This window comes from Odocoileus virginianus, chromosome 21 (genome assembly GCF_023699985.2).
Source record: "Odocoileus virginianus isolate 20LAN1187 ecotype Illinois chromosome 21, Ovbor_1.2, whole genome shotgun sequence".
In the NCBI taxonomy this organism is placed as follows: domain Eukaryota; kingdom Metazoa; phylum Chordata; class Mammalia; order Artiodactyla; family Cervidae; genus Odocoileus; species Odocoileus virginianus.
This window is the reverse complement of record NC_069694.1, coordinates 34,212,033-34,239,595: the sequence shown is the minus strand read 5'-3', so window position 1 is coordinate 34,239,595 and position 27,563 is coordinate 34,212,033. Positions and strand designations below refer to the sequence as shown.

The 27,563-nt window shown below is 35.5% G+C and overlaps 1 protein-coding gene across 4 annotated transcripts in view; it reads right to left on the bottom strand.

The window, feature by feature from the left end:
* The window catches only part of BMPR1B (bone morphogenetic protein receptor type 1B), a 433,856-nt gene that overhangs the window by 142,301 nt on the left and 263,992 nt on the right, over positions 1-27,563 (bottom strand). For all 4 annotated transcript variants that reach the window (XM_070452165.1, XM_070452164.1, XM_070452163.1 and 1 more), the window contains exon 3: positions 20,457-20,550. The gene's annotated coding sequence lies outside the window, so the exon portion shown is untranslated. The remainder of the gene's footprint in view (positions 1-20,456; positions 20,551-27,563) is intronic.

Below are 27,563 nucleotides of genomic sequence, written 5' to 3'. Positions count from 1 at the left end.
GAAGCATGTGGTCCACAGCTTTCTCTTCCTCTGCCTTTTGGCTTCTCTTTATTTTTGGAAAAAATAAGAAAATAAAGTTATTTTTAAAAATTAAGTGCTCTATCAATACCTCTGGGAAAGCATATTGATTTTGCCAAGCCAAGCCATCCAAAAACTGAAAATTTCTTTGCTCAGGTTTATTAATATGAAATATTTCAATTATGCCAAAAGGATAGAGAGCATAAATTGAATACCCATGTATTTTACTAAGATTAAGAAAGCAAACATTACAGATACAATCCTGTACAGCCAGTTCCAATATCAAATGCCTTCTTACCCCTTTTATAGGTAATCACTATCCTGATTTTGATGTCTACCATTTTCAGGCGTATTTTAATGTATATGTGTGAGTTTGTGAGTCTTATGTATATATGTTTATCTGTATACATGCATGTATATGCCTATGAATATATGTATCTATAAACCATATATACTCTTTACAGAATGTTTAAAATATTTTCTATAAATTACATAATGCATGTCTCCTTCAGTAGCTTATTTTATTCAATGCTTATATTTTAATGATTAATCAATGTTGATAATCATAACTCAGGTCATTCACTTAACTGCATAACTATACAGTTCTTTATGTAGAGAGTTATTTATCTATTCTACTGCGAATGAGTATTTAGATGACTTCAATATTTTCCATTAAGTGTAACAATAAAGATTCAGATTTTTTACCACAGAGTTTTGATCACTTTGATTCCTCCCTGAATCTTTCTATAAAATAACCCAATCTAAAAAAAATGAAGCCCCTCCCTTTTTGTCCAGAAGTTTATACTGCTTATAATTCTGGGGGAAATGTTAATAAAAGGTTACTGAAAAATTAAACTTACTTGCAGTATTTCATGGAAGCTCAATAGTCCTTAATGATAAAGTAATCAAATGTTGACTAAAGAGATTTTATTGGCTCGTAAATACTGCAGCTTGTGAGGATTACAGTTTAGTAGGCAGGATAGCCAATGTTTATGAAATGGATTCTCAAGTACAGAGTAATATCTAATACAACAGATTGTTATGAAACTGAACATTGCCCATAAATATAAATTACACCACTGAGCTACTATTTTCAAACAAATTATTATATTCTTATAGAAAAAAATTGAGTGATTATTCAAAATAAGAAGCTAAACAGTACCTGAAATCACACTTTAAAGAATGTACTGAACTGAATCTGTGTTAACATTTTTTAAATCTAATTTTTGGTTAAAATCATAGACTTTCAAATCAGGTAGCCCTATTTTGTAGCACAACTCTACTTTTTTTTTTTTAACCATTTATCCAAATTTTGGTTATTTATGTTATCTGAGTCTCAGCTTCATTGCCCATAAAATGGGGATGATAAAATCTATTTCACAGACTTTAATACAGTTTAAATTAAATAATATATGAAATGTAATTATCCTTGCTGCTACTCTCTGCAGCTATTATGGTTGCTGTTATTTATTGGGATCCAGGCTGAGTTCAGGGCTTAGATGCTGATACATGCAGCGACATGTATGTTAGGGTCTAATTCTCTCCAGGCATGTTGTGCACCACCAATTTATCTGGAGCCTAAGGAAATACATGAAAAACAATTCAAACCTGATCCACAATAAGAGTTTGACATATGCAGGCATGTCTGAATGCCAAAGAATCTACAGTTCTATATGTGTGTATAAGAAAGAGAAAGAAGGAAGTGGGAGAAAGGGAGAGGAAGAGATTGCGATTCATTGATTGATCAGTTGATATCAGGTCTGAAGTTACAACAGAACTGCAAAATTTCTAAAAGCAAATTTTTAAGTTAGAACCAGTACTTCTGAGAGACAGTTTATCTACAGGGAAGAATGAAATGGCAACTTAGACCTGGCAATAAGACCAGAGATTCAGAGGGTAATGCTTCTGGTAATAACTTGATAAATGTGACTATAACCCTTATTGGTCCATCTACCTTGGGGCATGTGTGGTCCATAAGAACAGAGGTAAAACCAGAACACACAATTCCACAAAACCCACAACAGTTTGAGGCCTATGCAAACATTCTGTAGGTCCTCAAAACAAGAGCTATTAACACGTAACAGCAAGAAGGTAGCTGTTCCTCTTTTCAATTTGCAATAGAGTGTACAACGTCGGGTTCAAGCATTAAAGAACATTGATGGGTACTCGACAAGACCTCACATCCCAGAATCCAGAACAAGCAATCAGTCTGGATATGCAGAAATACTCCGGTAGCCAGGGACAGATCACCACCATCAATAGGAACAGCAAAACTATCTCGAGCACAGTGAATAACAGCAATGATTTAAAGTAGCAACATCTCCCAACAGAAGGGGCCTGGTGCAGCTATGAGGAAGAGTGAAGCATGATGGTGGTGCTAAAGAATGGCAGCCTGGGGTTAGGAAGAATGGCTTTGAGGAAGGACAGAGTGTTAGTCCACATAGGCACCCTGGTATGTGTGTGAACAAATACAGAAATTCCTGAGGATCCCAGAAATACTGTAGAAGGAAAAAATTTGAAAAACATTCATATAGACCTGATACTGAACACATGGGAGTCAATGAGCTAAAGTATGAATGGGACATCCCTGGTGGTACACTGTTTGAGAATCTGCCTATGGACGCAGGGCACATGGGCTTGAGCCCTGCTCTCGGGAGATCCCACATGCTGCAGGGCAGCTAAGACCATCCACTGCAACTACTGAAGCCTGCAAGCCTAGAGCCCGTGCTCTGCGACAAGAAAAGCCACCACAATAAGAAACTAGCTTGCTGCAACTAGAGAAAGCCCATGCACAGCAAAGACGACCTGGGGCAGACAAAAATAAACAAACAAATGATAAGACTTAAATAAAAAAGCAATATATATCTGGGAAGGACCAGAAGCTAGTGAGGTACAGGCACCACCGGAAAACAAGATTACCAGCAGAAAATCATGACGGTGAGAAATCAAGCAAATGATATAACTTCCTGGACATCAGAGCCAACAGGCAAGAGAGTCATACTAAGTATAAAATATGAAAAATTCACATTTGTAAGCACCCATATAAAAGCTAAGTATAATACTCTCATAAAAATTAACTTGAGACTTAAAAGGTTTTTGAAGAAAAAGAGGAAGAAATTCTTTCTTCCAATTGTTTTTACTGTATCATGAAATTTTTTATATGCGTGCACTTTATATAATTTCAGTTTAATAATATATTATTGATACTTACAACATTTCTTAAAAGACCATTGTTTATAATAATCAATTATACTATGAATAATTGTTTTTTTTTTCCATTTATTTTTATTAGTTGGAGGCTAATTACTTTACATCATTACAGTAGTTTTTGTCATACATTGAAATGAATTAGCCATGGATTTACATGTATTCCCCATCCCAGTCCCCCCTCCCACCTCCCTCTCCACCCGATCCCTCTGGGTCTTCCCAGTGCACCAGGCCCGAGCACTTGTCTCATGCACCCAACCTGGGCTGGTGATCTGTTTCACCCTAGATAATATACATGTTTCAATGCTGTTCTCTTGAAACATCCCACCCTCGCCTTCTCCCAGAGTCCACAAGACTGTTCTAATTGTTAATAATTATACTTTTAAACAAAAATATTTTTTCCCAATTATTTTTATTAGTTGGAGGCTAATTACTTTACAATATTGTAGTGGTTTTTGCCATACATTGACATGAATCAGCCATGAATTTGCATGTGTTCCCCATCCTGAACCCCCCTCCCACCTCCCTCCCTATCCCATCCCTCTGGGTCTTCCCAGTGCACCAGCTCCAAGCACTTGTCTCATGCATCCAACCTGGACTGGTGATCTGTTTCACACTTGATAATATACATGTTTCAATCCTGTTCTCGCAGATCATCCTACCCTCGCCTTCTCCCATAGAGTCCAAAAGTCTGTTCTATACATCTGTGTCTCTTTTTCTGTCTTGCATATAGGGTTATCGTTACCATCTTTCTAAATTCCATATATATGCGTTAGTATACTGTATTGGTCTTTATCTTTCTGGCTTACTTCACTCTGTATAATGGGCTCCAGTTTCATCCATCTCATTAGATTCTTCTTAATGGCTAAGTAATATTCCATTGTGTATATGTACCACAGTTTTCTTATTCATTCGTCTGCTGATGGACATCTAGGTTGCTTCCATGTCCTGGCTATTATAAACAGTGCTGTGATGAACATTGGGGTACATGTGTCTCTTTCAGATCTGGTTTCCTTGGTGTGTATGCCCAGGAGTGGGATTGCTGGGTCATATGGCAGTTTTATTTCCAGTTTTTTAAGGAATCTCCACACTGTTCTCCATAGTGGCTGTACTAGTTTAAACAAAAATTTTAAGGATCACCCATTTATATATTACCCAAGCTCTCTGGGCTGTGTCTGCCCTGAACCCAACTCCTTCCCTCCAACTAGAATACTCAATAGCCTCAATTTGTTTTAATTTGTTCTTGATTTTTAAAAATAATAATGTACATGCATATACATTATGTATGTGATCAAATATGTTTGATATTTGATCACATACATAATGAGTCTACAAAAATATATTGCTCAGTCTGTCTCTGTCCAAAGTTTCCAGTATTCTTCCCTAGAGAATCCCATGGACAGAAGCCTGGCAAGCTACAGCTCATTCTGTTGCAGATTCAGACATGACTGAAGAGATTTAACACAGCACAACACACAAAGCTTGTATAACTGGTGTCATACTGTGTGTATTTTGTGACTTGTTTTTATTCAACATTATGTTTTTGGCAGTCATCCAGGTTCATCCATTCATTCATCTACAATTTATCCATTCTATTTTCTGTCCTTTCCAAATCTGTCTTGTGTTTTGCTATTATATACAAGACTACAATAAAAAACCTTGTTCCTATTTCCTAAGGCATAAGGACAAGAATTTCTATAGGCTATACTCCTAGGGGCAAAACTGCTGAGCAAAAGAGTATACTATGCTCAATTTCCATGAGCTAATTCAATTGTACCAATTTCCATTGCCATTCACAGTGCATGAGAGTTCCTATTGCTTCACAGCTATACTAACATTTGGTATATTTCAGACTTTTATATTTTTAACACATGACAGATATAAAATAGCATATTACTCTAGCTGTAATTTACATTTCTCTAATTATTAATGAGGCTCAGCAAGCTTTCCCATGTTTACTATCTGAATTTTCTCTTTTTGAAATTCCTGTTTATTTTTATATTAGGTGATCACACTTTTTTAAATTAATTCATAGAATCTTTAATATATTCTACACACCAAACCAGGCTTTTTCACTTTTCTTAGCCATTTTACTCTTTGATGAACATACTTTTTAAATTTTAACGTTGCTGAATTTATTAATCTTTTTATGATTTTCTCTGTTTATGTTTAAAGTTCTTATCTTACCCTAAAAAGATAAATATATCCTTTTCTAAATATTTTTAAATAGTACTATTTTTCATAGTTAATTCTTCCATACAGACTGTTTCCATTTATGAAATGAAGTGTTTAAGGATCAATTTTAGTTTTCCATATGAATAGCTAATCACTGATTGTAGTGGCAACATTGATTCAAGGCTCACCAGGACTCAAAAGAAGAAAGGACAGATGTGCTAGGATTGCTGTATGGATGGATGTACTAAAGTTGAAACCCCCATCATAAAGGATGATGAAAGAACAAATAGATTTTGGGAAATTCTGAAAACTCTGAAAATCAATTTGATAACTTCACTCCCTTCACATTTATATGATTTTTATATAGTTTATGTAATTGTTCATGCTGTTACCACTTTACCCATAAAGTATGAGACAACATTTAGAAGTTTATTTAAACTAGTCTGTATTCCTTATAAACTCATTATTGATACACCAGCACAGCTTATGAAAATCATGAGAAAAATATTACTATTACACTATATACTGATTGAGAATTTTATGTGATAATTCAGTGGTTCTTAAACTAGACTCCACATAATTCCACAAACTCAGTGCAGGTGTTCTGCCACTATACTCTTAAATTCCTTTCTCAGTTTCAGAAATAACTATAAAATTTTCTCAACACACATAATTTTTTTTAAATGACTTAAACCTGCTACTCATTATTTCTTCTAAAGTCTGGTGTGGGTTAACATATATTGAATACATACTTATCTCTTTACATTTCATATACTAAAATTAAACTAAACAACTTCAATATCTATTCTGGTAAGGTGAAAACACTGCTTTCCCCAGTCTGGGGGTCATCACCCTATGCCTACTTCATGTTAATTTTTCCATTATAAACTGCATATAATTTGCTTCAAAGCATTTCGGGGAGCAAAAGGTCAAAAGAACACTGGGTGTTAAAATGCTTTTAAAATGTAAAACATTTTGCAAACAGAGGTTATAATATATAATAACCTTAAATTATATATTCCAAATAAGATTTTTTTCATAAGTCACAAAAAAAAAATAAACAGGTAATTCCTAAAAGTCAGCTTTATCTATAGTTTTAATTTCTTCAATATCAAGTCTTTCAAAAATAGTTTCCCCAACTAAAGTTAAAATTTATTGGTTGAATGTTATTTCCTGCCCCACATAATTTCTAATAAAGTTCCTGAAAAGTAGAGCAAGGCAAAGTTAATCTATACAAGCAATATAACTCATCTCCAAACAATCTGAAAATATCTATTTTCAGAATGGTGTGATTTAAAAATCCATGCCGTCTCAGTGTGATTTAAAACTGAGAAAGTCTACTAGAGTTCAACTAAAATTGAGAATGGATAGTTTACAGATGAAACTTTGACCTGCCTCAACAACATGCTAACGCATGGCATGGATTTATTTGGAAGAATAGAGTTTTCTAAGAACTCGTTTGGCTATCCCTTCACATAAAGAAACCTTGGTGGAGTTACAAAAGTGAGAATTAAACAAGAATAATATATTTAAAAATGAGATCTTCTCTTCCTGTTGGTAAATATTAAGACAGCCAGTCTTCCACATGATCTGGCTGCCCTCTGATTTGGACCTCCGTTACCCTGGGAAGCCACCTGCACTGCTGAACTACTTCTCAAACCTAAGACATGTGTAGGAGTAGGAAAGTGAAACTGTCTACTTTAAAAGAAAGTGAGACATTTTACTATAAAGCTTCTAGAGTCAGAAAGAACTGGGTTCTAATCCTGTGTGTCCTACTTTCCAACCTGTATGATCACAGGCATGATTGTACACGCAAAGTTACTATTTAATTTCAGATTTCCATATCCTTATCTTAAGTATAGGATAGAAATAACCATCTCCAATCCTTATTGTAAGGGTTGAATGAAATTATCATAAACACAAATATTCATGGCAAAACACTGACCAAGTTATTATTAATTATAAAATCAGAGAGTAAATGACTTTCTGGAATTTGTGAAATATGATTTTAAGAATAAAAATATCATTTTATGATACAACTTTCTCTTACTTCCAGGCATTTATATTTATGTTAAAACTGGAAATGCTTTCTTAAAATTACACAAAATATATTTTCTGAAATAATTGGAAATAGATGAAAGATGGAAGGTAAGGAAAATGCTGAAGTTAAAATCAATCATTTAATATGGTCATTAACTAAGAACAAGGAAAGGAAGATAGTAACAAGTAGGGAGGCAGGGTGGGGATGAAGAGACAAGGTGGGAAAGAAAGAGGGGACTGACAGCCTCCATTACTTGCGGCTGGGCAGGTGGTCCGGTGCTGGCCACCAGGTCACCCAGGTCACCCTGTTTGCTGAACTGCTCAACATGTAGAAATGAGCCAGCTTACAATGTGTATGGGCTTCCCTGAAAACTCAGCTGGTAAAGAATCTGCCTGTAATGCAGGAGACCCTACTTCAATTCCTGGGTTGGGAAGATCCCCTGGAGAAGGGAAATGTTACCCATTCCAGTATTCTGGCCTGGAGAATTCCATGGACTGTATAGTTCATGGGGCTGCAAAGAGTCGGACATAACTGAGCAAGTTTCACTTTCATAATATGTATGGGATAGAAGTGCAAAGGACAAGAGCTATGCCATAAGTCTCACACGCCTATGGTATCTGTGAACCAGTGTTTGATCTCAGCATGCCCTATGGCTCTAAAAGCATCAATTTATACCACTGACAATATATAGTAACAAACAGAAAAGTAGGTATATCACAGAAAATACCTCATCAAAATTTACCAAAATTAAGAAAAAAAACTGATTCTCAACTTCTGGGCAAATCATATGCAATTTAGATTATTAAGAAATTAAAATCATGTTGGCATAAGCATCTCATTTCTCTTCTACTAGAGAGAATGTACAGTATGAGAACAGCTTCAAATTGCTCACTGCAGCACTATTGACAATAGCCAAGACAAGAAAGCAACCTAAATGTCCACAACAGATGAATGGATAGAGAACATGTGGTATATATACACAGTGCAATATTACCCAGCCATAAAAAGAAGAATGAAATAATGCCATTTGCAGCAACATGGATGAAGCTAGAAATTATCATTCTAAGTGAAGGCAGACAGAGAAAGACAAATATCATATACTATCACTCATATGTGGAACCTTAGAAAAAACGATACAAATGAACTTACATTCAAAACAAAAAACAGACTTACAGACATCAAAAATAAATTTATGGTTGCCAAGGGGGAAGTTTGTGGCGGCAGAAATAAATTAGGAGTTTGGGATTAACGAATACAAGCTATTATATATAAAACAGATAAACAACAAGGTTCTGCTGTATAGAACAGGGAACTACTACTATATTCAATATCTTGTAATAAACTATAATGGGAAAGAATCTGATCCAGTGATTCAATCACTGAATCATTTTGCTGTATACTAGAAACTAATACAACACTGTAAATTAACTACATTTCAATGAAAAAAAAAAAAGCTTACAATTGACAAAAAAACTGGCTCCATTAGTTAAGAAACATGACTTTAGTAGTCTTATTTAAAGCTCACACTGTGCTTTGAAAGTTGTACCCATCTACTTTAGACTGATATAGTACAAGAAAAAAAGTCATTCTAAGTAATTCTCTATTTCTACCAATAATAATTTTAAAAGATAACATGTGGAGTATTAATGAGTAACTCAAAGACCATACACACTGTATGCTAGCTAATTTTAAACAAATAAACAAAAACTTTTGCACATCCAAAGCAACATGAATTACTTTTGTAGAACAGTGTGTCCTAGGTCACCATTCTTTCCTTCTCTATTATTCCTCGTCTATTTGATTTGCCAACAAGCCTCTGATAACAAAGATAAAAATAAATTTCAAGGTTAGTAAGCTAAGCTGCTGCTGCTGCTAGGTCGCTTCAGTCGTGTCCGACTCTGTGCGACCCCATAGACAGCAGCCCCCCAGGCTCCGCCGTCCCTGGGATTCTCCAGGCAAGAACACTGGAGTGGGTTGCCATCTCCTTCTCCAATGCGTGAAAGTGAAGTCGCTCAGTCGTGTCCGACTCTTCTCAACCCCATGGACTGCAGCCTACCAGGCTCCTCCATCCATGGGATCTGCCAGACAAGAGTACTGGAGTGGGGTGCCATTGCCTTCTCCGAAGCTACTACTGTGAATAACAATATATTAATTTGCTGTTGAAGTTAAAAGTGGTATAGAGAGGAATGAAAAAGAGAGACACTCAATGAAGTGAATTTCACACATAGAAACAGTCAATATTTACCTGCAGAATTAATGTATGAAAGCATATATGGAATTATAACTATACACTGTGCTGTACTCAATATGCCAGCAAATTTGGAAAACTCAGCAGTGGCCCCAGGACAGGAAAAGGTCAGTTTTCATTCCAATCCCAAAGAAAGGCAATGCCAAAGAATGTTCAAACTACCACACAATTGTACTCATCTCACAAGCTAGCAAAGTAATGCTCAAAATTCTCCAAGCCAGGCTTCAACAGTACATGAACCGTGAACTTCCAGATGTTCAAGCTGGATTTAGAAAAGGCAGAGAAACAAGAGATCAAATTGCCAACATCTGCTGAACCATCGAAAAAGCAAGAGAGTTCCAGAAAAACATCTATATCTGCTTTATTGACTACGCCAAATCCTTTGACTGTGTGGATCATGACAAACTGTGGAAAATTCTTCAAGAGATGGGAATACCAGACCAACTGGCCTGCCTCCTGAGAAATCTGTATGCAGGTCAAGAAGCAACAGTTAGAACTAGACATGGAACAACAGACTGGTTCCAAATTGGGAAAGGAGTACGTCAAGGCTGCATATTATCACCCTGCACATTTAACTTATATGAGAGTATATCATGCAAAATGCCGGGCTGAATGAAGCACAAGCTGGAACCAACAGCTTTTTGCCAGGAAAAATATCAATAACCTCAGATATGCAGATGACACCACCCTTATGGCAGAAAGTTAAGAAGAACTAAAGAGCCTCTTGATGAAAGTGAGAGAAGAAAGTGAAAAAGCTGGCTTCAAACTCAGCATTCAGAAAACTAATATCATGGCATCCGGTCCCATCACTTCATGGAAAATAGATGGGGAAACAATGAGAGACTTTGTTTTTTTGGGCTCCAAAATCATTGCAGGTGGTGACTGCAGCCACGAAATTAAAAGACGCTTGCTCCTTGGAAGGAAAGCTATGATCAACATAGACAGCACTTTAAAAAGCAGAGACATTACTTTACCAACAAAGGTCCGTCTAGTCAAAGCTATGGTTTTTCCAGTAGTCATGTATGGGTATGAGAGTTGGACCATAAAGAAAGCTGAGTGCCGAAGAATTGATGCTTTTGAACTGTGGTGTTGGGGAAGACTCTTGAGAGTCCCTTGGACTGCAAGGAGGTCAAACCAGTCCATCCTAAAGGAGATCAGTCCTGAATATTCATTGGAAGGACTGATGTTGAAGGTGAAATTCCAATATTTTGGCCACCTGCTGTGAAAAACTGACTCACTAGAAAAGACCCTGATGCTAGGAAAGATTGATGGTGGGAGGAGACGGGGACGACAGAGGATGAGACGGTTGGATGGCCTCGCTGACTCTATGGACATGAGTTTGAGTGAGCTGCGGCAGTTGGTGATAGACAGGGAAGCTTGGTGTGCTGCAGTCCATGGGGTCACAGAGTCGGACACGACTGAGCAACTGAACTGAACGGATATACCGTGCAGTTCTAATTAAGTAAAAACAGGAAACTATAAAAGATGAATGAAAAAAGAATATGAACAACCTATTTAGAACTTTTTAAACTGTTAATCAGTACATATATAGACTAATGCAAACTTTCCAAGTAATAATACAAAAATAACCTGCTTTTTAACTAAAAGGTTGTTATCTTCAAGTGTTCAAGGCAGAGCTGCAAACAAAACCCCAATAAATTGTACTGTAAATCTTAACATAAATAACACTAATGTATCAACAAAGAGCAGAGTGACCCAGGGAGAAAGAAAATCCTATATTATCTTGAAGCAAAACGGTTTGCCTTGAGTTAAAGAGGAAAACAAATTACTTCCTGATGGCCAAATGTATAATAAACAAATAAGAGAGCAAATGTCTTTGCATAAACTTTTATATAGGAATTCCTGCCTCCAACATATACAAACTGTATTTATAGGTTAAGTTCATTCACAGCAGATAAAGCTATCCTTTCACACTACACCAGGTAAACCAGTTAGCACAAAAGTACTGAGTTCTAATGATACTAAAATATCTAGAATTTCCTTTCCTGCTGTAAATACCACAGCAACAACTGTGAAGCTTTTAAATTAGTAGCTTAAAACAGAGAGGATAGCCAAGGCTGCCAGTTAGGGAGACTCATGTCTCCCCTGAATGAAGCCTGCAGTGATAAAAACAGAGGCCCAGAGGGAATAGTCTCTCCCTGCTGGCCTGGCAGCCCAGTGCCAACTTCCTTGCTGAGGTCACAAGCAGGTATGTGAGGGAGGGAAGGGTGCTGTGTATCATGTACATGAGGGAGAAGTAAGTTGGCTTGGGATGAAACAAAATTATAAAAGTCAATAGAGGTACTAAAATCTGAAATTGTTCTAAAAAATTTAGCTGATTTTAACTGATTTCAAGTCCAGGGTTATTTCTGCCCACCTTGAGATTCTTATGTCTTCATTAATAATTCCAAACAATAAAAGGCTCCTGATATCACCCATTTCCTTGACATGCCTTTGAAAGTCATTGGTCCTGAGATCATTTCTTCATAGACAGATCCAAGTCAGGAAGGTTCTTGACACCTGACCCCAGAGACCTGCATCTCTTAACATTCATGGCAAAAGCATAAGTTCTCTATTTGGCAATAATTCCTTAAAAGATGGACTTTGGTCAGATCTGGGTTTAAATCATGGCCCTATCATTTATTAGCTATGTGAGACCCATCAGGATACTTTATATCTTGGGGTCTCAGTTTATCCTGAAAAAAAAAAAAAAATCAGATAAAGTCACTCAACTTACAAGGAAATCATAATAGTTAATGAAATCATAGCTACAATCCTTGGTGGAATGCCAGATATATTACCCAGAAAACTTTGATAAATGGTGACTATTATTAATGTATAATTTTTCACTCACACAGATTCATATTCTTATTAAGTCTACTTTAATGTAAGTAATAAATGCAGCCTCCCATCTACAGTATTTCAAGGCACATGCCAAGTTAAGTCCCACAACACCCTAATATGTTCCAGTGCTTAAATCTTACTTAATAATAAACATGAAATGTTATTTCTTAGAGACAAAATTTTAAATGCAATACAAGTTGAGAGGTAACATAAAGATTTAAATTTGTATCACAGGAGCACAAGTTAAGAGATAACTTCATTAAAAAAGTGGGAAAGGGGACTAGAGATTCAACAAAAGTATGAAGTAGTTAGTTAATAAGGCCCTTGTGAATCACAGAATTAACCAAGAACTTTCAGATGTCCAAGCTGGGTTTAGAAAAGGAAGAGGAGCCAGAGATCAAATTGCCAGGATTCCCTGGATCATAGAGAAAGCAAGGGAATTCCAGAAAAACATCTATCTCTGTTTCACTGGCTACGCGGAAGCCCTTGACTGTGTGCAGCATAGGAAACTGTGGAAAGCTCTTAAAGAGATGGGAATACCAGACCATCTTACCTGTCTCCTGAGAAAGCTTTATGTGGGTCAAGAAGCAACATTTAGAACCCTGTATGGAACAACTGATTGGTTTAAGATTAAGAAAGGAGTAAGACAGGGCTATCTGCTGTCACCCTGGTTGTTTAACCTATACACTGAGCACATTGTGAGAGATGCTGGGCTTGTCAAGTTACAAGCTGGAATCAAGATAGGCAGGAGAAACATCAACAACCTCAGATATGTGGTTGATACCACTCTAATGGCAGAAAGTGAAGAGGAACTAAAGAGTCTCTCTATGAGAGTGTAAAAGGAGAGTGAAAAAGTCGGCTTAAAACCAAATATTAAAAAAAAAACTAAGATCATGGCATCTGGCCCCATTACTTCATGGCAAACAGAAGGGAAAAAGGTGGAAGTAATGACAAGATTTCCTCTTCTTGGGATCTAAAATCACTGCAGATGGTGACTGCAACCACGAAACCAGAAGATGTTTTCTTCTGGGCAGGCAAACGATGACAAACCTAGATGGTGTGTTGAAAAGCAGAGACATTCCTCTGCCAACAAAGGTCCATATAGTCAAGGCTATGGTCTTCCCAGTGGTCACATACGGTTGTGAAAGCTAGACTGTAAAGAAGGCTGAGTGCTGAAGAACTGATGCCTTCGAACTGTGGTGCTAGAGAAGACTCCTGAGAGTCCCTAGGATAGCAAGGAGATCAAACCAGTCAATCTTAAGGGAAATCAACCATGAATACTCATTGGAAGGACTAATGTTAAAGTTGAAACTCCAGGATTTTAGTCATTTAATGCGAACAGCTGACTCACTGGAAAAGTCCCTGATGCTGGCAAAGATTGAGGGCAGAAGGAGAAGCGGGCATCATAGGACAAAATGGATGGATGGCATCATTGATGCAGTGGAAATGAACTTGGGCAAACTTCAGAAAATTGTGAGGGACAGAAAGGCCTGGAATGCTACAGTCCATGGGGTTGCAAAGAGTCAGACATGACTGGGTGACTGAACAACAAACCATAAAAATATAAAAAAATATTTTTCATATATTTGGATTGTAAAAAGCATTATAAGCTTCAAAGGGGATGAAGAAAATAGTGACTAGGATTAATAAAGGTATTTCCAACACACCTATTTCAAATCACAGAAAACAAAATTTTAAAGTGATCAGAAGCTTATGAAAACATTTACAACTAACAGTGCTTTGAAGAATCAAGATTCTTTGACTTAAAAAAATTTTTTTAAACCAGTAAGAGAAATACAGCCTCTGAAAAAAAAATAACTATATAAATAAATGATAAAAATATAATGCTAATAACTAATAATCCCCTCAGACTCAAGTTTACTAGTAATTAAAAACATAAATATCACTGTCCTATATCATATTAGCAAAGATTTTAAAATTATAGATCTCTGAGCACCAAGAGTTTGAGAAGATAGGTAATACATCTTTGAAATTAAAAGTGTCGATCCAATGAAAACATATACTAAGGAATGGAGAATATTCAGACTATTTTCATTTACTCGAAAGGTGGGTAGAGCAGGTCACTTAACTGAGGGAGGAGGAAAGAAGAAGGTATAGTAATCACGGGCCGAGGCTGAGACAAGCCTCCAGTGACTTGCTCAAAAATATTTTCATCTTTCAGTACAAGCAATTGTTTCAGAAATGAGAATGTGAAGAATTGAAGAGCTCCAGTTCCTTTGGGGATGGTGGATACAGAAATAGAGAAGCAAAGTCTTACAAGAAGATGAGATGTACAAAACAAGCTTGTTTTACTCCTCTCTGACTCTTTACTTATATTTTTTTAAGACTCTAAGATAAAAGTCTATATAATCTAAAAAAGCACATTTGGTTCTTCGATTTTCATTTTCAATAATTTTCCAGCTGTAAATACAATGGTCATCTTAAAGCTATACAACAATATATAACTATATATTCCCTTTTAGAAGCTTAGATATAATGAAAGTATTAAATTTGTTTCTACAGTTTCTGTCTTTTGCTTCAGGACTATCTGCCATATCCTACTGAAAAAGAGAATGTTTGTAAGGGCATAAATCTAATTGTACTACCAAAGAGAGTGGAAGAAATCGGGGAAGCCAGAAAAGAGTTTCTGTTATTTTAAAATAAATATGTTTAACTATGATTATGAGTGGGAAAGACCTCCATCTCAGTTGGGAGCAATAATTACTGGCTTTAACTTTCAGGAGTTGTGAAATAATACAAAGGAGTCTGAATACAAGACAAAACTCAGAGATACAACAAATTAGGCTTTACATGCAATACACAGAATAAAAAGGGCAATTATAAACAGATAGGGAAAGTCACAATGATAAAATACTGGCCTTACATTTTTTTTTAATCAAAATCCTACCTAGCTACTTTAAAAGCTAATGTTTGGCAAGTTACATTACCACTTTGTACAACATTTGCCCGTATCTATAAAACAAAACAGTTAAAGAAGAGCTTTTGAAGCTTCTACTTCCATGATTAATTCATTTTTTCCTCTTATGTTCTATGAATTCTATGCCGTGCATAGCTACAGACAGAAAATGACTAGCAAGCCAACCTGCTAACAAGAATAAAAATTTAATTGCTTTAGCAAAATTTTGTATGCTTTTTTGACTACTTCTTGCTGGTGCTAGTAATAGTATTTTTTGTCTTCATTTGTTTTTGCTGTAATTTTTTAATATTGAGGCAAACTCAGGCTTTTCTCATCACTGGCTGATGGAAATGAGGTACATTCCTAAATCCATGACCACAATAACTTCTGCTCTGCCCATCTTACAATGTTTATGTCACTTGATAAGTCAGTAAGATACATAAAGTTGTACCTACAACTCTTTGACAAGACACCTTAACATACCTATTTAACGAACTACAAGACAGTTATGTGGGCAAAATAAATCTGAAGAAAAATTACAGACTGAATTATGGTCCATACCAAGCAAATTAAAAAGCTACCAATATTACCTGTGAAAATACCCTATCTTGTTTTCCTTCCTAAGACAGATACAATTCAAGGTTAAACAAACAGAAGAGTCCTATTCAACAGCTGGGAGAGGTTTGTAAGACTTCAACTGCAGTGGAAACCACTAGCAGAGTACCCTGAGAAGTAAAAATAACCAAAATAAGGAAAGTTTTGAATTATTCTAAATAGTGCAGAAAGCTATGCCTTGATTCTGGCACACAAATTATTTCACTTACAAAGTAAATATTTTATGTATGATGGGGAAATCAAACACAATTAAAGAGAAAATAAAATTTTATTCACTATCTGAGCTCAAAGAAACAGATGCTATTTTTCAACAACTTTTTTAAACATTGCCATTCTTTTCTTTGAACATTTCTATTTTGAGGGGCAAATTCTTCTGACTGAAATGAAGTATCATCACCTTTCAGTTTAGAGAAATTTTAAGTCAAGATTTTCTATTATTTCCTTAAATCCTTAACTTTCTCTACAAGAGGAAATAAAATTAGGAGGTGTAACTTTATTGGTAACATTGAAGAGTCATTCCACTCTGTAATTTTTTAATATACACGAGGATAGACCCATTCTCTCCTGAAACTCTCTCTGGACTTTTTGGAAGGTATAACTCTGCCTTCAATTTGCCACAGCATCACTTAATTTACCGCAGCAATTCATAGGAGTGAAGCAACTAGCTGATTTTTGTTGATAGATTTCATGAAATTAATTAAATATCTGCAGGCTATATATCCTGAATTTGTATGTGCTAACCAAGATAATTTTGAATGTCATTCAAATAGGTTATTAGTTCAATAAATATCTATTTGTATGGATGAATATGCCTTACTATAATTGCTGGTAGAGAAACAAATTTAAGTATTGGTACTGTTTCAAAAGCATTTACCAACTTCATAAGAGGCTTTTCCTTCAATCCAGTTAACCAAGGTTTTAAATTACATTAAAATAAACTCTATAAAGAAAAGTGGGTTTAAAATAAATTTGATAAAGTTTTTCCTTAGTTCAAGTTCTTGAGTTTCTGTTTTACATTAGGTCTTGGAAGAACACAAAAGAATTCATTTTAAAATCATACAAAATTATATATTCAATTGTGTATAGAAGAAGCTGGTGAGAATGCCCTCCTATATAAGCAACTGCAGTGTTCTGTATGCAAAATTTTTAATAATTTAAACTGTCCTGATTCTTCTTTGTAAATTGAGAAACAATCATATCTTTCTAAGCAGTAATGGAGGAAGACTAATGCTTTGTGCATTTTTATATATTTGAGGTCATTTTTTCCACAATGTAATACATTTGACAGCTGGGTTTCTCATATTTTACTAGTTCATGTACATTAAATGCTAAATAATACTGTTTTTAAGTTTTGTGCTATAAGAAAAAGTGGAATAAACTTTAATTCTGCTAAAAAAAATTAAATAAAATTTTAAACCTGGCTATGTACATAGCTCACAAACTCATATGGGAAGACAAAATCATTGTATCATTGACTTTGCAGAAGTGCTGAGGCTATGGTCTGCACAGGAGACCAGACCATAGAGGCTGACAGTGAACCAGCAGGGCATCTGGGAAAGGATAACTTCATTGAGGCTGAAAGGCAAAGACCAGGAAGAGAGTGTTTCATGACAGAAGCAGCAACGTGAACAATTCCAGAAAGGAGTAAAACAGCATGGATTACTTTAGAAATATAAGATATTCAATAATGCTAGAGCATAAAGCAGAGGGAAAGGGAATACTCTCACAGAGAAAAGACAGATGTGGAAAACAGCCCAGAACAAACAGCAAAAGATGAATATAGAACAAAAGTAGCAGCCAGATCAAGAAGGGACTCATTGTGCCAAGAAGCCTGACCTCTATCTATCAGCAAAAGAGGGCCAGGGATGAGAGGGCTTTAGCAAGAAAGAGAGTTCATCATGGTGGGAGATGGATCCCTCTAAGGGTAGTATATATAGCATATGGACTAGGAGTATAGCAAATGACTGCAGGGGCAGTGAGAGGAGGCTAACGTTAACATTTCAAGCTAAATTCACTAACTTTACTTCAACAGATAGTTAAAACATGATACAAAAGATCCTATCCATTTTTATAATATGTCTATATATGAAATGCTTCCCCATTTCACGGTGGCTGGTGGCTCAGATGGTAAAGAACTACCTGCAGTGTGGGAGACCTGGGTTCAATCCATGGGTCAAGAAGATCCCCTGGAGAAAGGAACCACTCCAGTATTCTTGCCTGGAGAATTCCATGGACAGAGGAGCCTGGTGGGCTATAGTCCATGGAGTCACAAAGAGTTGGACACAACTGAGTGACTAAGTATAGTGACACACGACTAAGTGAACTTCACTTAAGTATGAAATGTTATTTACAAATATGATAAATAACCAATATTAGGGTTGACATTAAAGTCAAAAATAATATTGAGATAGTGTTTCAAGTTTTAAAATGCTCAACCAGCCTTCAACCAATATATATCCCATCTTAGACGCTGTCAATATATACCACATTTTTCTATTTCCTCTTTTGACTAAAGGGAAAACTTTATTTTATTGTAGTAATTTTGTTAGCTTGCTTTCTGACCAAAGTTTCCATAGGGTACTTCAGAAACAAGATACCAGAACAAATAAAAATAAAACAAATTTTAAAAGGCTTAAGAAGTCAATTATCACTGATTGAATATCATGTTACTTATGTAACATATAAAATGATGAGTAAAAATATTAAAGACCTGAAATAACAATCTTGATCAAGAGTTATTACCCAAAGGTATTAGCAAAGAAAACTTTGAGAAGCACCCATTCTAAATCAATCATGGTTGCATTTTCAAAATAAACATTATTGTTGACAAAAGTCTACATAAACCCATTAGTAAAAGGGTAGCCAATACCTTAAAAAGTGGAAAAAAAAAAAAAAAAGGATGCTTGATGCAGAGGCTAAAACAAGCACTAAATGAAAGTCAAATACAGTTTAACTTTAGATATCAGATTAGCCTTAAAGCACATCTAAATTAGTAAAACTGATTTTGAAGCATTTTGCATTATTCTTAAAATTTTATGTGATTCAACAGCAATGATACTCTGCAACTATTGGCTTCATTTTTAGATATTTACTTAAGATATTCCACCTACTGTTTTGGACATCAGTTTATCCAGTTTTAGAATGAGTTGATTCCTGAATATTAACTCTAATACAAAGCCTATCCAGAGTATTAGCTTTTCCTTGTATCTCTATTGGTCTGCAGCTTAAGCTCTACTGCAGCATTCATGGTATTTTTGTTTTTAACTTAGCTATGTAATACAAAAAAATCTTTGGAACTGTAATCACCATCTATCACTCAACCTAAAATTTTTAATACCACACTAGTGTTATTCTACAACTAAAAAACCAACAGGGAAATTTTCAATCTGTCGGTTGACAAATTTCATCTAGTTAATGCCAAACCTACAGTAAAGCAACATATTACTTTCCAAATTATGTGCAGTAGACATAAAACACACTGTATAAATTCATGGGTGTCCTAAATCAGAAAACACATAGAAAACAAGTACTTTCTGTCCCCTTTAGCAACACTGCTTTTAATGTCAATCTGGGATATGCAAAACAATGATGATAAGTGAACAGACAAAAGCACTATAGTCACACAGAGAATCATGAGTCAAAGTGCCACCTGTGATGAAAGGGGGGAAAAAAACACTATGATGTGGAGCAAGGGATGTTAACTTAATGTCTTTAGTAAAGAACTCACATTTTGTGAGGACCCAATCTAGCAGGTCACTTAGACAAGCAGAGAAATTCTCCTAAACAATGAGTCCTTTGCATCTTGGACCAAGAAGCCTGTTCTGACTTTTCATCACTCCTGCTTTTCTCTATTCCCAGAAGTAGTCATTATTTCATTTTAATGCACTGCCAAATGGACACTGGATTTCTTTTAAAAAGACCTTATGTTTCTCACATCTCACATTCACATTCAACACATTTTCACAAAGTCAACAACATCTTCACCCATTCATCTGAATTTTTCCCCTATTCCATTTCCAAACCAGCATCCACTATAAACTTACTAATAATCATGTTTTAATAACAATATAAAAAGTAAACACAAATTTACCAATCAGAAGACTTCAAGTCTGCGAGAATGGAGACAGAAATTTACTGACAGGACACACCATGGAATCAGTGTTCAAGGGGCATTCCCACCACCCACGACACTGTAGTGTATTTTGAACCTACACAACATTCTTAAGAGCAGAACACAAAAATACACTGACACAAGAACACTCTCAACCAGCAGGCAGCCTTTCCTCATTAGCTTTAACACGTCACACAGCCCTTTGCTTACTGATGCAGAGCAGCCAAAAGGGAGATGGAGTTTACGAGCAAAAGCAAGACTGAGCTGGCTAATTACTTACCTTCTACGTATGACAGGCTTGCTTGTTTAACTTTTTGTTTCCTCTCTTGTCATAGCTCAACAGAAAATGGTAGTGATTCAGCAGAAGTTTGAACCTGACAATCAAAAAGAATGTTGTAAGAAAAAACTGGGAAATTAAAGTTCCCTCCAGTACAGTCTGTCTTTCCCTGCCCTCTGTGCGTGTTTCTCTCTCGTGTGCTCTCTCTGCAAGGCAACTACGTAGTGGTCTATAAATATTGACCCTGACACTTGCTCAGTGCTTTACTTGCTCATGGCACAGGTCCGTGTTACTGAACACCGTGGTAATACTCCGGCAAAGTTCTCAGCTGCTCAGACAAAGCTGTGGATTGGCTCACTACCCAGCAACCCTGTGCCTGCCTGGAAATACCATTTTTCTGCCAGCTTTACAGATGCTATGGGCCTTTCCTGAGGCCCAAATCAGGCACAGAAGGGCAATTATGAGGTTTGTCTGAAGAAATACAGTTTTCCTCAAGCAGGTGGAGGAAAAAGGGGGCTGGATGCAGTGGAAGCCAAGAAAGGAAATACTGCCTTTGTTTTGCCCAAACAATATAATTTCAAACCCTTTATAAAAGTCATACCTTAATGTCATTTAATCAAGCTTTATAAAACTGAATTACTACATACTATGAATAGCCAAAAGACACAGGAGAGCATTTTTGCAATTGTTTTTAATATTGCTTCTCATTGAATAAGGTTTCATTGACTGAGTAACTAACCACAAAGAAATGTTTCAACATGAATAAATTCATTTCTAGACTGACTGAAGTGCACAAGAAAGTATAGTATTAATCAGATCAAATTAAGTACTTTCTGAAAGAGGCTAAAACATAATCTGGAAATTATATGAATCAACATATGACATGAAAACTTCTAGATTTTCAATGATGACAATTTAAATTTTATTTTTTTAAATTAAGGATAAAATCTAACCCATGACTATATAATTTGTAGGTGAGATAAACAAGGTCACCATCATCTACTGTATCACATATAATGTCCACAGTATGAATAATTAGAAAATAAATTAAGCATATATTTTTTATTCTTCTTGTTGAGACTAATCATATGTTTACCTAATTAAAATGTCATCTCGATTAAATAAAGAGTAAAGGAAATTTAAGAAATATATGGTCACTTACTTATTTAATAGATGAGAAAAGTCACTTCCAGGCTGGTTAATTTACACAATCACATGACAAGTTTGTGGCAGGGCTGAAACCAGAAGCCCTTGCTCTATTGCTCACAAAGCTGTGCTCCTTCTACTACAAATTCATTTTTAGGTTCAAACCCTGATTTTCATATGAAATCTTACCAAAAGCCTTATCAGTAAATGTAAACATTATAGCTAGAGAAATAACCAGCATAAAACAGTCTTTACAAGTGTAATTGACTACCCTTACCAAAAAGTTAAATACAAGAATTAGCTTTCTAACAGTTGAAATCTACTTTTTCTTGCTCCATTTAATAATCAATATTTGCCCAATAAATTATTAATACCAGGAGAGGTGTATGTTAGGTCCTGAGGAGTTAGGTGCCCCTCAGTTAGGTGCTGAGGAGCCCAAGATGAAACACAGTTCCTACTCTAAGACTTTTCAGTCCAATTTCACAGGGGGGTGGGGGATGGTGGGGGAGGAATGACAAAACAGCATGTTAATACGGTGATGCAAACTAGGAGGGCAGCAAGGGTGCCTGGCACATGAGAATCTGAGCCAATATGAAGTGAGAGGACACAGGAAATTCCTCAATCAAGACTTTAAAGGTGACACAAACAGATAGAGAGAAATACCACATTCTTTGATTAGGAAAATCAATACTGTCAAAATGACTATACTATTCAAAACAATGTATGGATTCAATTCAATCCCTGCCAAACTACCAATGGCATTTTTCATAAAATTAGAACAAAAAACTTTTAATTTGTATGGAAACACAAAAGACCCAAAGTAGCCAAATCGAACTGAAGAAAGAAAAACAAAGCTGGAGGAATCAGACTCCCTGAATTCAGACTATACTACAAAACTACAGTTATCAAAACCCTGTGGTACTGGCACAAAAACAGAAATATAGATCAATGAAACAAAAAATAAAGTCCAGAGATAAACCCACACACCTACGGTCACCTAATGTATGACAAAGGAGACAAGAATGTACAATGGAGAAAAGACAGTCTCTCCTATAAACAATGCTGGGAAAACTGGACAGCTACATGTAAAAGAATGAAATTAGAACAGTCACTAACACCATATACAAAAATAAACTCAAAACGGATTAAAGACCTAAATAAGTCTTTAAAGTAAGGCTGAATACTATAAAACTATCAAAGGAGAACACAGAACAGTACTTGACAAACAGTACCAAGATCTTTTTCAATCCACCTCCTAGACTAATGGAAATAAAAACAAAAATAAAACAAATGAGGTCTAATTTTACTTAAAAGATCTGCACAACAAAGGAAACCATAAACAAAAAGAAAAGACAACCCTCGAAATGGAAGAAAATATTTACAAATGAAGCAATTGACAGGGATTAATCTCCAAAATATACAAACAGCTCATGCAGCCTAACATCAAAAAAACAAACAAACAAACAAAAAAAAAAACAAATCCAATCAAAAACTGGGTGGAAGACTGAAACAGATATTTTTCCAAAGAAGACATATAGATATCCAAAAAGTACATGAAAAGATGCTCAACATCACTAGCTTTTAGAGAAATGCAAATCAAAACTACAATGAAATATCACTTCACACAAGTCAGACTGGCCATTGTCAAAAAAATCTACAAACAATACATGCTGCAGAGGGTGTGGAGAAAACAGAGCCCTTGCGCTGGGGATGGGACTGTATATTCCCAGTGTAGATGTACCAATGCTGGTGGTTTAGGCACGAAGGAGAACAATGAGCAGGGTCCTTAAAAACTGGAAAGAGAGCTACTATGTAATCCAGCAATATTACTCCTGGGGAGGAACCTGGAGAAAGCCAGAATTCAAAAAGAGACAAGCACCCTAGTATTTACTGCAGCACTATTTATGATAGCCAGGACATGGAAGAAACCTAAATGTCCACCAATAGGTGAATGGATAAAGAAGATGTGGTACATATATAAATGGAATATTATTCAGCCATAAAAAGAATGAAATGCAATTCCATTTGCAGCAACACAGATGGATCAAGAGACAGTCACACTAAGTAAAGTCAGACAGACAAAGATAAATGTTATTATCACTTACATGTGGAATCTAAACAAAAAAATGTACAAATAAACTTAATTACAAAAAAGAAATAGAGTCACAGATGCAGCAAAAAAAAAACAACTGATGGTTTCCCAGGGGAAAAGGCGGGGAGATAAATGATGAGATTAGGACTGACATGTACTCACTACTATATATAACATAGATAAGCTAATAATAACTTAATGTATAACATAGGAAAGAGTGGATATACATATACGTATAGCTGATTTCCCTTGTTGTACACCTGACACTAACAACATACTAAATCAGATACACCCCAATAAAAAATTTAAGAAAAGAATGAGTAGACAGCAATGAGACAAAGACGAGAAAGAATAACACAATAAAGACAAGGAGGCAAGAAAAAAAATGATATGGAATTTCTAAATTCTCTTTTACTGGAGCACAGAATGTAAAGCAGGAAATGGTTAAATGACCAAAAAAAAAAAAAAAAAAGGACTAGAAGGAGAAAGGTGATGATGGGTTATATATACCAGGTTAAAAAACTGGGTTTTATATAGTAGGTGAGTAGTCTTCAACTATTTTTATTCACAGACCCTTAAAAGAATTTTGAAAAATATGTAACCATTAACACATTATCAAGTTAATGCCTACAATTTTTCACCTGTGGTAAAATATGTACTTGAAAAGAATTTAATTTCCACTCTATTGGAAATACTGACATTTTAAACATTTTAAAATAAAACTTCTATCAACTATTTTAAGAATATGCAATAGAAACTAAATTCAGGGTCATAAAATTGTTATGCATTTTAAAAATACAGAAATAGACTCTTGTTAGGAATTTTAAAAATACACGAATAGACTCTTCTTTCAAGCTGAAAATTTTACATTACTATTTTATCAACTTTCATTTCCATCTCACTTCCTCAGAGAATTCTTACATAATGTATTTTGTAACTAAAATTTTCATTTTTCACCCTAAACCTCTCTGCAACAAAAAAATGTTCATACTTTTCCACAAGAAAAATCTAAGAAATTAATTTAAATTGTTTAATTGCTAAGTTTTCTATGATCCCAGCTACAATGCACCATAGTATGATTTGGGATGGATAGGTATATGCCTTTTTTTTTCATAAAGTTAGAGAAAAACTGCTATGAATAAAGCATTGCTCTGAGCCAAATCAGTATTAAAAGAAATGCATATGTAAAAGTTGAGAATCTGGACACTCACTCCATTAAAACCATTTATTCAATTGCTAAGTGAAAGAAGCTAGTCTGAAAAGGTTATTTACTGCGTGATTACAATTATATGGCATTCTAGACCAGACAAAACTAGAGAGACAGTAAAAAGATCAGTGGCTGCCAAGGGTTTGGGTGGCGAGGGGGCAGGGGGGATGAGCAGGTGGAACACGGGGAATTTTAGGGCAGAGAAGCTATGTGTTTTGGCTTTATTTTGACACTGTAATGGCAGATACATGATATAACACATTTGGCAAAATGGAACCATCACAAAGAGAGAGCCCTAATGAAAATTAGGGACTTTAGTTAAGTCTCTTGACTTCCTGAAGCGTGTGGTCTAAAAGAGAATATTATTGAGTGATTATTGCCTAATAGAAAATGTAGAACTATCTCTAACACTAAAACTCTGACAGATGAGTATGCTTTTGCCTTTTTCAAGAAAAAGACAATGAGTCTTGGGATTATAAAGTGACTTGTCTGAAGCCATACAGCTCATAATCAGTAGATGTGGGATCCAGGTCACATGTGTCTGACTGGACTCCAGGACCACATACTGTCTTTCTATCAGGTACTTGGACAGAGGAAGCCAAGGACAGGCAAGGAAGAGGTCTAAGCAGTGCCCTCATGCAGTCAGAAAGGAACTAAAGCCTCATCATACAGTTCTCTCAAGAAACTCCCAGAATTTGGAGGCTTAAAGGGTAGCAAGAAGATGAGATAAAGAAATTAATCAGTGGAAATCAGTGGACAAAATTAAAATGATTGATATGCCCTATAAAAAATAACTTGAAGGGTTTTGTCTTTGATTTGACTGAAGGGGAAGGACTACATAGAATCAAAGGTGTGCAGACTCAACACTGCCAAAATATCAGTTCTTCCCAACTTTATAGATTCAATGTAATCTCCACCAAAATCCATCAGGTATTTTTGGATATTAACAAACTCACACTAAAGTTCATACAGAGAGGCAAAAGACCTAGAATAGCCAATGCAACATTAAATAAGAAAAAAGTTGAAAGATAGTAACATCAAGGCTTCCTGTAAAGCCATAGTAATCATGACAGTGTAATACTGGAGAAAGAAAAGAAATCAATGGAACAACAGAAAGCACAGAAATAGGCTCACTTAAGTCAAGTCAACTAATCTTTGACAAAGGAGCAGAGGCAAAACAATAAAGCAAAGACGATCTTTTCAACAAATGGTGCTGGAACAACTGGACATCCATAGGCAAAAAATTGAATCTGGATACAGATCTTACACCCTTCACAAAAATTAACTAAAAATAGATCACAGATCTCCCACATAAAGTGCAAAGTTGTAAAACTCTTAGAATATAATACAGGATAAAACCTAGATGGCCTTGGATATGATGATGACTTTTTAGATAAAACAACAAAGGCATGACCCATAAAATAAATAATTGGTATGTTGAACTTAAAAATTAATAACCTCTACTCTGAGAAAGACAAGGCAATGAGAACACAAGCCACAAACAGGGAGAAAATATTTGCAAAAGATATACAATGAAGGACTGTTATCTAAAAGATAAGAACTCTTAAAGCTCAAAAAAAATTTTTTTAATGAGCCAAAGATCTTAATAGATATCTCACAAAAAAAGATATACAGATGGCAAATAAGCATATGGAAAATGCTCTAATTAATCTGTCATCAAGGAAATGCAAAGTCAAACAACAATGATATGCCATACCACTATACAACTTTTAGAATGACTAAAATCCAGAACACGCACAAGACTAAATGCTGATTGAGGTGTGTAACTGGTGGTGTGAAGATGTGAAAGAGGAACTTTCATTTCCTGCTGGTGGGCATTCAAAATGATCCAGCCACTGTGAAAGACTGTTTGGAGGCTTCTTACAAAATTAAACATACTCTTATCATATGATTTATCAATCACACTCATTATTTACCCAAAGGATTTGAAAACTTATGCCCATACAAAAATGCAGATGTTTACAGAAACTTTAATTATAACTGGCAAAAACCTGGAAGCAACCAGAAGTTCCTTCAGTGAGTGACTGAATAAACTGTGATACATCTAGGCAGTGGAATATTATCAGTACTAAAAGATTAGCTATCAAGTCATGAAAAGACATGAATGAAATTTAAATGCATATTACTAAGTTAAAGAAGCCAATGGGAAGAGAACTATGTATGTATGATTTCAAATATATGACATTCTGGAAAAGACAAAACTCTTTCCAATAGAATGCAAATTCAATGACAGCATAGATTTCAAGGGCCTAAATCGAGCCTTGCACACAATAAATGCACAATAAGTATGTATGGTATAAATGACTGAAATAGGCACTTGTGAGCCATATACCAATACAAGTGGTTCCTGAAGTCATAAGACCTCTTAGTGATTATAAGGAACCCAAAATCAACACTGAAGAAGTGGGTCAAGGAAGAAAAGTCCACAATGACCATAAAACAATTATGTATGTAAGTAGGGGAAGAATGAGAGAACGGGACCCAGAGTGAATGAGGAAGGAATATTCTGAAGGGAGAGGTCAGCAAATGCAAATACCACAGAAAGATCCAACATAAAAGTAATTTAAAACAACCCATAATACACCGCCTTCAGACAGCACTGTCATTCTAAACATCTCTGAATTGTACATTTTACAAGGATACA